The sequence below is a fragment of the Linepithema humile genome, chromosome 1, assembly GCF_040581485.1.
Source record: "Linepithema humile isolate Giens D197 chromosome 1, Lhum_UNIL_v1.0, whole genome shotgun sequence".
Taxonomy (NCBI): Eukaryota; Metazoa; Arthropoda; class Insecta; order Hymenoptera; family Formicidae; genus Linepithema; species Linepithema humile.
In genome coordinates, this window is record NC_090128.1 from 36,801,957 (window position 1) to 36,810,772 (window position 8,816).

Genomic DNA, 8,816 nt, shown 5'->3' on the forward strand with positions numbered 1-8,816 from the left:
TTGCCTCTTCGATTCTTTCCCCTTTCACGCGCGCCCCATCGCACTCGCACGCGAGCTTGAAAAATGCAGCGGACGATATATCTCGTGGTAGCCCGGTGCATACAGATGGTGGCGAGTAGCATCGGGGGAGTGGGCAGGAAAGATAGGGAGGAAGAGACAGGGGCTAACATGGCGGCCAGTTTTCTGAAACATGCATCGGGTTCCCTTCTGCCGTTAATTTTCTTTTCTTCCCTGCGCTTCTTTCCTGCCCCCCCCTCTCCCCCCTCCCCGCTCCACCTCTCATCCTTTCCCCCAACGTTCCGTACCCTGGTTTAAAAAAAAAAAAAAAAAAAAAAAAAAAATACGCTCAAGATCACATAAGAATCGTGATCGACTTACGTAATTTTACAATAAACTGTACTTCCTGTTACGGCGATATCACAATCACAATCATGTTTCGATATCGTGATATTTTAACGATTGCAATATATGCATTTTATCTCGTTGATTCCGTCTGCGTTTGTATCCATATTTAATTAATTAGATATAGCGAGTTTTTATAATAATAATAAAACTAATTAATGCAACGCTACTGGTTCCCGCCGTACACACTTGCGAGAAGGGGAAAAAATAGCACGTGTCAGCGGTCGACTTCTTCGGTAAAGTTCTTAGTAAATAATTCTCCCACGCCTATTGAAGCGTGATTCCGTCCGGTATAAACAAGGCCTGATCTTTGTTGATAACACTAGTTTAAATATTTACTCAATTATATTAATGAATGCTTTTCAAATTTACTAAGAAAAATTAAAGTGCCAATTTTTGCGAACAACTTCCTTCGAATAGGAAGCAGCCGCTTGTTTAATCGGTCAGTTACACGCTTGAATCGTACAAGCATTGTTATATTGATCCGCTATATTGATCGGTCGGATCGAACAAGAGCGCGCTATTCTTTAATATACCGGAGAGTTTAGATGATTCTCAACAGATTATACATTCATTCTTCCAGCTTTCTCCCTTCGTTTCAGCCAGCAGCAGGTATTCTCCCTCTGCGCTTCTATTGTCACGGATAATCGAGAGAGAGAGGGAGAGAGAAAGAAAAAAAAAATGGATGGATAGAGAGAGAGAGAAAGAGACCTGATGCAGTTCTCGCGCGTCGCGATCCGGCGTGCGTTGCACTCCGCGCGAAAAAACATCGGGTGAAGAGGAGCGGGCGGCTGCTCCGAGGAGAAAGGAGAAAGAGAAAGAGGAGAAGGACGAGGAGGAGGAGGAGGAGGAGGTGGTGGATGAGAAGGAGGAAGAGGAGGTGGCGGGTCTTCGTGCATCTCCGGCTCGCGTCGGGGCTTATATCGATCACGAGAGAGTGCACGATATTCGAGAATACATTATACACGGACTCTAGCCTCTAGCCGGACCGCCTATAGTCACGCGGAATATAGAAGGCCAGGCCGCTGCACTCGCTGCCGCCTCCCTCCCCTCCTCCCCCACCCTAATGTCCTTCCACCCTCTCGCTTTCCTTTCCTCTTCCCTCTCTCGCTCGCTCGGGTGGCAGCTTCCTCTACAACCGCCACCCCCACCGCATGCCTTCTGCACGCCGGCCGGCCGCCAATGTTGCGTTGTCGACGTCGTAGCTACGGGAGGCTGTGGCTGCATCTTCTCTTCTCTTCTTCTTCTTCTTCTTCTTCTTCTTGGGAATTTATCGCCATGCTTCCGTAACTTAGCGCGATGTGCTCTCGCAGCGTACATGACGTGGAACGATTTACCGAGAGATTATGGTCTTTGCGAGGAACGCTTCGACCCTTTCGCGGGCAGATTAATCGCCTCGAATAAAAAGCGGCAAGTGAACGATTAAATGAAAAATATATATGTGTACTGTATATGTATACTGTGTGTACATATACACATACACATATGCGCGCGTGCGCGCGTACACACACACACACACACACACACACACACACACACACACACAGAGTCAGAAGTATACTTTCAATAACTTAAAAAAGGATTTTTCTTTTTTCGATTCATCGACTATTATCTCCGACTTTTATTGAAGAAAGAAGTTTTCGGAATGTTTGTCGCGGCGTTGCGCTCATAAGAGAGTCGTTCGTCTCGTTCGTCGAGGAGTAAATCTCTTCGTGATAAATGGCGGCGGATAGAACGGCAACGTAGTTGCTCGTCACGCAATGTTCCCGGGGGGCACGCGGAATCTTCCATCCGATCGGAGCTCGTATTCTGTCATGCGGCACGGATTATTAATCCAGAAGCTTCTTCATAACAATCCCATGAGAGTATTCTCGCTCTGTAGAATTGTCGCCGTCATCGTTATCATCCTCGTCCTCGTCCTCGTCCTCGTCGTCGTCGTCGTCGTCGTCGTCGTTCTCGTCGTCGTTGCCGAATGCGATCGGAAGGGACTATTCGCCGGAGCGGCAGGAGATTGGCAGGCTAAGAAGCTGCGAGACTGGGGAGACTGTGAGATCGGAGAGACTGAGAACAGAGCAGGGAGGGCCCCGCCGTAGGTAGGGGCAAGAGAGGACCTTGGCCTTTTGCGGTGGTAAAAATAAAACCTGTTGACACCGAAGCCCCGCGGACGCAAGGGACTCTCCCGTTCCTTCTCTCTGTTTCTCCCTCCCATCTTTTCTTACTGTCCCATTCGGATGTGCATCATTCGTGAAAACGTGATGCGTGTGCGCGCGCAAGTTGAGGGGGCAGAGAGGAAAGGAGGGTGGGTGGGAGGAGGGTGAGGGAGAAAGAGAGAGAGAGTGATAAGGGAAAGGGGGCGGGTAAAAAGCGCGCGAATTATTTGAATTCTTCGATTCTAGCAAAATTCGCGGATAATTTGTTAATAAAGTATAGATTTATCTAGTTATTCGAGCAATTTGCCAACGATCACGATCACGATCAATAACAATTTATCGATTTGATTCGAAGTTGTAGCATGCAAATTTCCGCAACTCTATAAAACGTTAAAAAACTTTAGATGAAGAAAGATATGACTGTACCATCGATTCTTTAATTGCGGCGATCTACAAATGTAGAAATTATTTTAGAGACATTAGCGAAGAAAGCGAAACGTTTGATTCTTTAAACAGTGTTCTCATTCCGCTTTAAGCAAAAGAACTTTTGTTCTATTAACACCAAAAAAAAATAGCTAGATGACAATTAGATTTATTTAAGTGTTTTGCAAAGCTTAAGATTTTTTTTCGATTGCTGAACTTTTCTTTCAGATGTAACATACACGTATATCTGTCAATCGAGAAATTGGTAGATTAGCTTTACTTTCAAAGTAAAAGTGTAATTTTGTGGAAAGTTTGTATGTATAGGCCTTACACCAATGTGCGAAACGCATGAACGTGGGTTGCTTGTGTATAAGAAAGGGAGCGAGAGAGAGAGAGAGAGGAAGGGGAAAATACACGTTGCGTAGACAAGGCGCAGACAATAAGAAGCAGCCTTCGCTGATTTTACCCTCCTCCGTCCTGATTGCATGTGTGCGCACGCAACACATATGCCTCATACAAGTATCAAAACACATAGCACACATACGCGCGCGCGCGCGCGCGTCTTTTCCGCCGCGATCGAACCCAGCCATACTCCCACATATACGATAATCCTTCCTGCTTGATTATTAAGACTCTCCTTTTGCGGAAAGCTAAGGACGCGTAACTTAATTATTACTCCCCAATTATTTCAACTCCAGCTTGATATATCGCCATTAGTGGAACAACGTGTAAAAGCATGGATTGAATGTTATACAATGCGATATGCGCGAGTGTAAGAGAGTAATTTTGTCCTCAAAATATTTTGGATAAATTCCAAGAAAGACAGAGGGAGTGTCCGCTAATGCACATTGTATCGGAAACGAAACTTTTCCAACTCCAATAAGCCTGGATAGTCTCGCGTGAGAGCTTTTGAAGAATTTTTACAAAATTTTTATAGTGGGAAGAAAGCAAAAGAAATATGCTATTGCGCTGCAAACTGAAGTGCATCCGCTTGTTTTGCGGAAATGTACTTTAAGCAGAAGAACGCAACTCTCTTCTGCAAACTCGAACAATTCGTACGCAACATACGAAGAAAAGAGTCGCGCACACCTGCGTTCAGGCACGCACACACGCATAAATATGGGAAGCAGCACGCATGTGCCGTGTAGCTCTCGTGGAGGACCTCTCCGGGGATAGAGTACCCATACGTCCATCTGTCTGTCTCGTCCTCGGCTAGACAGCCCATAGACAGAGAATGGCTCTCGCACGAGACTTGGATTCCGACTGCGCCAATGAAACAGTGAAAAAATGTCATTTTCGAATTATATAAAAAGATCTAATCGATCGTATGTGTATATAAAGTTTTCCATTATTAATAAAAATTCTCTTAAAATCTTCAGACTTCGGAAACTAGTTTACAGTCAATTTTTTCCTGCACGAAAATTCAGCATTAATACTTTTTTAAATGATTAGCAGTTGAGAATAGGGACATTTTTTTAGAAACTAACAATAAGTTATAAAAGTTAGATAACAAAGTTATATTCTTCAATTAATTATAAGTAGGAAATTAATTAATGGATAACAAAAAAATTTGTTTATGATCACCTAACATCCACGCTTTAGTTCTTATAGCCTTCTATTAATTTTTTTGTTGTTATAAAAAACGTCATTCTAATTACAAGCAGACTTTATTTTTATGTTAAATTTATGCTAAAGTTATTTTCTTTATGAAGATATTAAAGGTTGTTTTAAAATTTATGTTAAATACTGGAAAATTGCAAAAAACAACAATGTCTCCCGATATATCCGTGCAAAAAAATCCACTCCAAATTATTTTTGAATCCTTAAGAGGCTTTCCGTTAACAAGACACCCTGTATATAGAGCCTCTGAAGGATCGGATATTCTTTCACTGACAGATTGGCAAATTTAATATTTTATCGTAATAAAAAATATCGAAGCATTAACTTTACAAGCAACTAATAAAAAATCATTACGCCAACAGCTGAATAAATCTATACAAGAAGACATTAAAAATGAAACATGAATAAACAACTAAAAAATGCAAAATCAAAGTAATACTTAAATCTATAAACATTTTAAGTGCTGTAATCCATTTCAAATTACAGAATTTGTCAAATAGTATCAAAAAAACATTTTAACCATTGGATTACAAATAAACCACTTCATCAATTTATTATACATTTAACAGGAAAGAAAAACGATACAATAATTACGCTAAAAAATAAACGACGGTAAAAATACATTGAAGAGAGTAATAACGAAACATTTCTGTCAACAAATAAACAAAGCAAAATACAGAGAAGTGCATACTGAAACCAAAACTTGGCTTTGAACACACTTGTGAATATATAAATAAAATAGTTTAATTTCTTGGCAATTATTGGAGGATCAAAAGATGCACTCTCTCTCTACAATACATATATCAAAATCAATAACTTTAAAATATAATAATTGTTTTAGATTTAATCTTCCAATTTTCTTTTTTATATGCACCATTTCCATTTCTTAAAATAACATTATTTTTGTTAATTCTCATTTAAAAGATATTTGATGTTTCTCTTTGGAGTAGAACTGCACCTCGAGGTATTATGTATACATTGGAAACGAACAGACAGCATAAATTTAAAGAGCAGTTCAAGGATAAATAAAAATGCTTGTTGCATCGTCGAAATGCAATGCACCGTGCCGCCATTTGGGAAGGAAACGCACGGTGAAGGGGGCAGGGCCAAACGACTGCGTCGGAAAAATTCTCATTTGGGTCCCGACCAATGAAGGACCGACGATGAAAAACTTCCAAAGGGGGAAAGGGTCGTGGTTCGGCTGGTTCCACAGATATGCCCGCACTGTTAGGTGAACGCGTGCGGATGCATCTGCACCGCGTAATGTAGACGGATGTAAAGCCGAAACTGAAGACGCGAAAAACTCGGCAAATGTGTAAGCCATGGTTGCGTTTGATACACGATACGACGGTCGATTTGAAATGCATTCTCTCTCTCTCTTCCTCTCACAGGTAAGTCGGCCCATTGAAACGCTGGAAAAATTCTCCAACGGTTGCAGCAGAAGGCTCCGCCCAAAATGAAAACCTTAGGAACGCAAGAAAATGGTGGCATCATCAGTGATTTAACGCTTCAACGGAATCGCGAATAATGCGATTAAATATAGCGCCAGCGAAAATAAGAAGAAAATTAAATAAAAAATTCTGCTGCGATTGAAAACAGATAATGCCAATCCGAAATAGCGATAGCCAAGGAGCTTCGCTTCGTGTACAATCGCAAGATGGAAAATTGCGAATACAATTGGATCATTAGAAAACTATTAATTAATTAATTTATGAAGCGTGAATCGCCAGTCATATCTGAGACGAACAGAAGAGAGAGTTCAAAGCCGAGGTCGCGAAGTCGCGACAAAAGGGGCGCGCGCGACTGTGACTTACCGCGGTTTACGATCTCGTTAGGCCTAAAGGAGACTGTTCGCTCGCTCCGCATTCCTCTGCTCTATCACTGCACCGATTTCTTTAACCTTAAATATGATCGAGTACGCTGATAATATTCCGCCACAATCTAAAAAAAATAACTAATTATCGGCAATTTTCACTTCTCTTTTGGAAGAGCCGTTTAAAGTATCGTCCGTTTCTCAAATTGCACTTTTCTGCAACGAAGAACAAACGCAGGTATCGTGTGGGTGTTCCATTCTTGCGCGGCGCCAATGTCGTTATTTAGATCGCAATCATGTGCAGACAATTGTAATCCTATACGATTCTCGTTTTTCATTTTACGTCGCAAATCATTTTGCGAGATAAGACAATACGCGGCGTAACGAATAAGTAACGAGAGATGAAAATTAATTTGAATTAACATAAATTGGACAGAAAAGTGGAGTCAGTGGGAAATCTGTAATCTCTGAATTCGATATAATTTAGGCAAAATTAAGACTCGACTGTTCGCGACTTTCAATCTTAATCGCGTCATTTTTTATAAAGAGTATCAGAAGAATTTGAAATTAATTACACTGAAACTCTAGGACTGACGGTCAGGTTTTGTCGAAACGTTTGTGATTATTTGAAACTTTACGACGTACTGCACAAACAGCCGTATTTTGTAGCTTCAACGAGTCTCGTATACCGATATCTGTGATATCAAATTTCTACTAATTTGTCGCTTTTGTTTATTCATATCCGAATTATAAATTAATTTCTGAGCAATCGGAGTGCATACGTGGTCGCAACGCGTGTCGGCGATTTCCTCTCGACACTAGCAATGTACATTAAGTTCTGAATGTCTTTTTTACCTTGTTTAATCACGATCCTCGGATCCTCGAATGGGACAACGAAGCGAGTTACATCCAACCGCGGAGAATTCGTCCGTCGATCCGCAGAATCGTTTTGCGCTGGTAGGTTAGGTGAAAGAGAGAGCAACGTCGACGCATATATATCCTCACCGTCGGCTCGTTCGTACCGTCAGGTCGCCGCTCTCCGAGAGAGATCACTGCCCTCACACGCACACCCGAGGCTTTCTCTCTTCGTTCTTTCGCGCACAGACGGGCCAGTAACGTATCGCGAAACGACCGAACCACTAAGCGAAACCACTGCTGATTCGCGCGCTCGGCGACGACGACGACGACGACGACGACGATGACGATGACGATGATGACGACGACGACGACGACGACGACGACGACGACGACGACGACGACGACGACGACGACGACGAACGACGGCGACGACGACGGCGACAACGACGGCGACGGCGACGGCGACGACGACGGCGACGGCGACGGCGACGGCGACGATGATGATAATGATAATGATGATGACGGGACACACACGTAATCAGACGACCCGGCGCGAAAATGACAGACTACGGCAGACTTACGCACATGATTTCCGGTCTATTACTGAGCGCTCGGCAACAGAGCCCGTGGAGACGCACGAGATCTCGAAATCACGGAGCACGTACGGGTTAAACGGAGAGACACCGGACAGTAAGAGATGACGAGACAGAACGAGGAGGAAGGGAGGAAAAGAAAGAGAGAGAGAGAGAGAGAGAGAGAGAGAGAGAGAAAAGAGGAGAGGCAACGTGCGAGACGTGCAGTTCGCGAAAGTAATAGTCGCGCACACAGAGAAGCGGTCTGCCCGGCGAATTTTCTGCAAATCCAGCGAAACGCAGTACTATACGAGATTTCCGGCGTAAGTATTAGATCGTGCAAAAAACCGGACGGAGACTGATGGACGCGCACTACACGAGCACTTTTCGCGGGTGGTCGCCCCCTGGTGGCGGCCGGCGAGACGACCTCGCGCTTACACTTACGTGAATATATCGTGTTCTGCGCGACGAGACGCGCGGCGGCGGCGGCGGCGGCCGCGACGGCGACGACGACGACGGCGACGGCGACGGCGGCGGCACAGCAGCGGCACGTCGACTCCGACCGACTCGGTTTTGCCGACCGGTCACCCGTTCCCGCTCCCGTCCTCATTGATATTAGCATGTGTGTATATATGTGCTGCATACGTGCGCTGCATCGTCGCGAATTTGCTGAAAGACTGATTCGCGATTCGTTCGCATTGCTTTTAACTTTTTTCAGTCTTTCGGAGCACAAACAAAAAAAATTATAAAATTAGAAATATCAAGAAAGAAACGGAAAGTGGGAATAATAAGAAATAAGAAATCGAAATTCGATATTCTCTTTAGATATGTACATACGCACGTGTAAAAGTGGTCATGTGCATGGTCCGAAATCCAAAGGGGGAGAGGATGCAATCCCGTTGCCATCTATATGACGATGCAGGAACACCATTCTGATAATTACTCAGTTGATATTGCAGTATTTATATTATTAACTGT

General features: G+C 43.5%; 1 protein-coding gene across 2 annotated transcripts in view; it reads right to left on the reverse strand.

Annotated features, from left to right (window-relative positions):
• The window catches only part of LOC105667444 (hepatitis A virus cellular receptor 1-like), a 27,694-nt gene extending 19,274 nt beyond the window's left edge, over positions 1–8,420 (reverse strand). Inside the window, exons 1-2 of one of the 2 annotated variants that reach the window (XR_010887876.1) lie at positions 7,264–8,420; positions 2,690–6,536 (exon numbers count right to left, since the gene is read on the reverse strand). The gene's annotated coding sequence lies outside the window, so the exon portion shown is untranslated. Of the gene's footprint in view, positions 1–2,689; positions 6,537–7,263 lie in introns of those variants that run through there. The other variant, XM_067347249.1, reaches the window with a different exon arrangement.
• Positions 8,421–8,816: the final 396 nt, after the last annotated feature.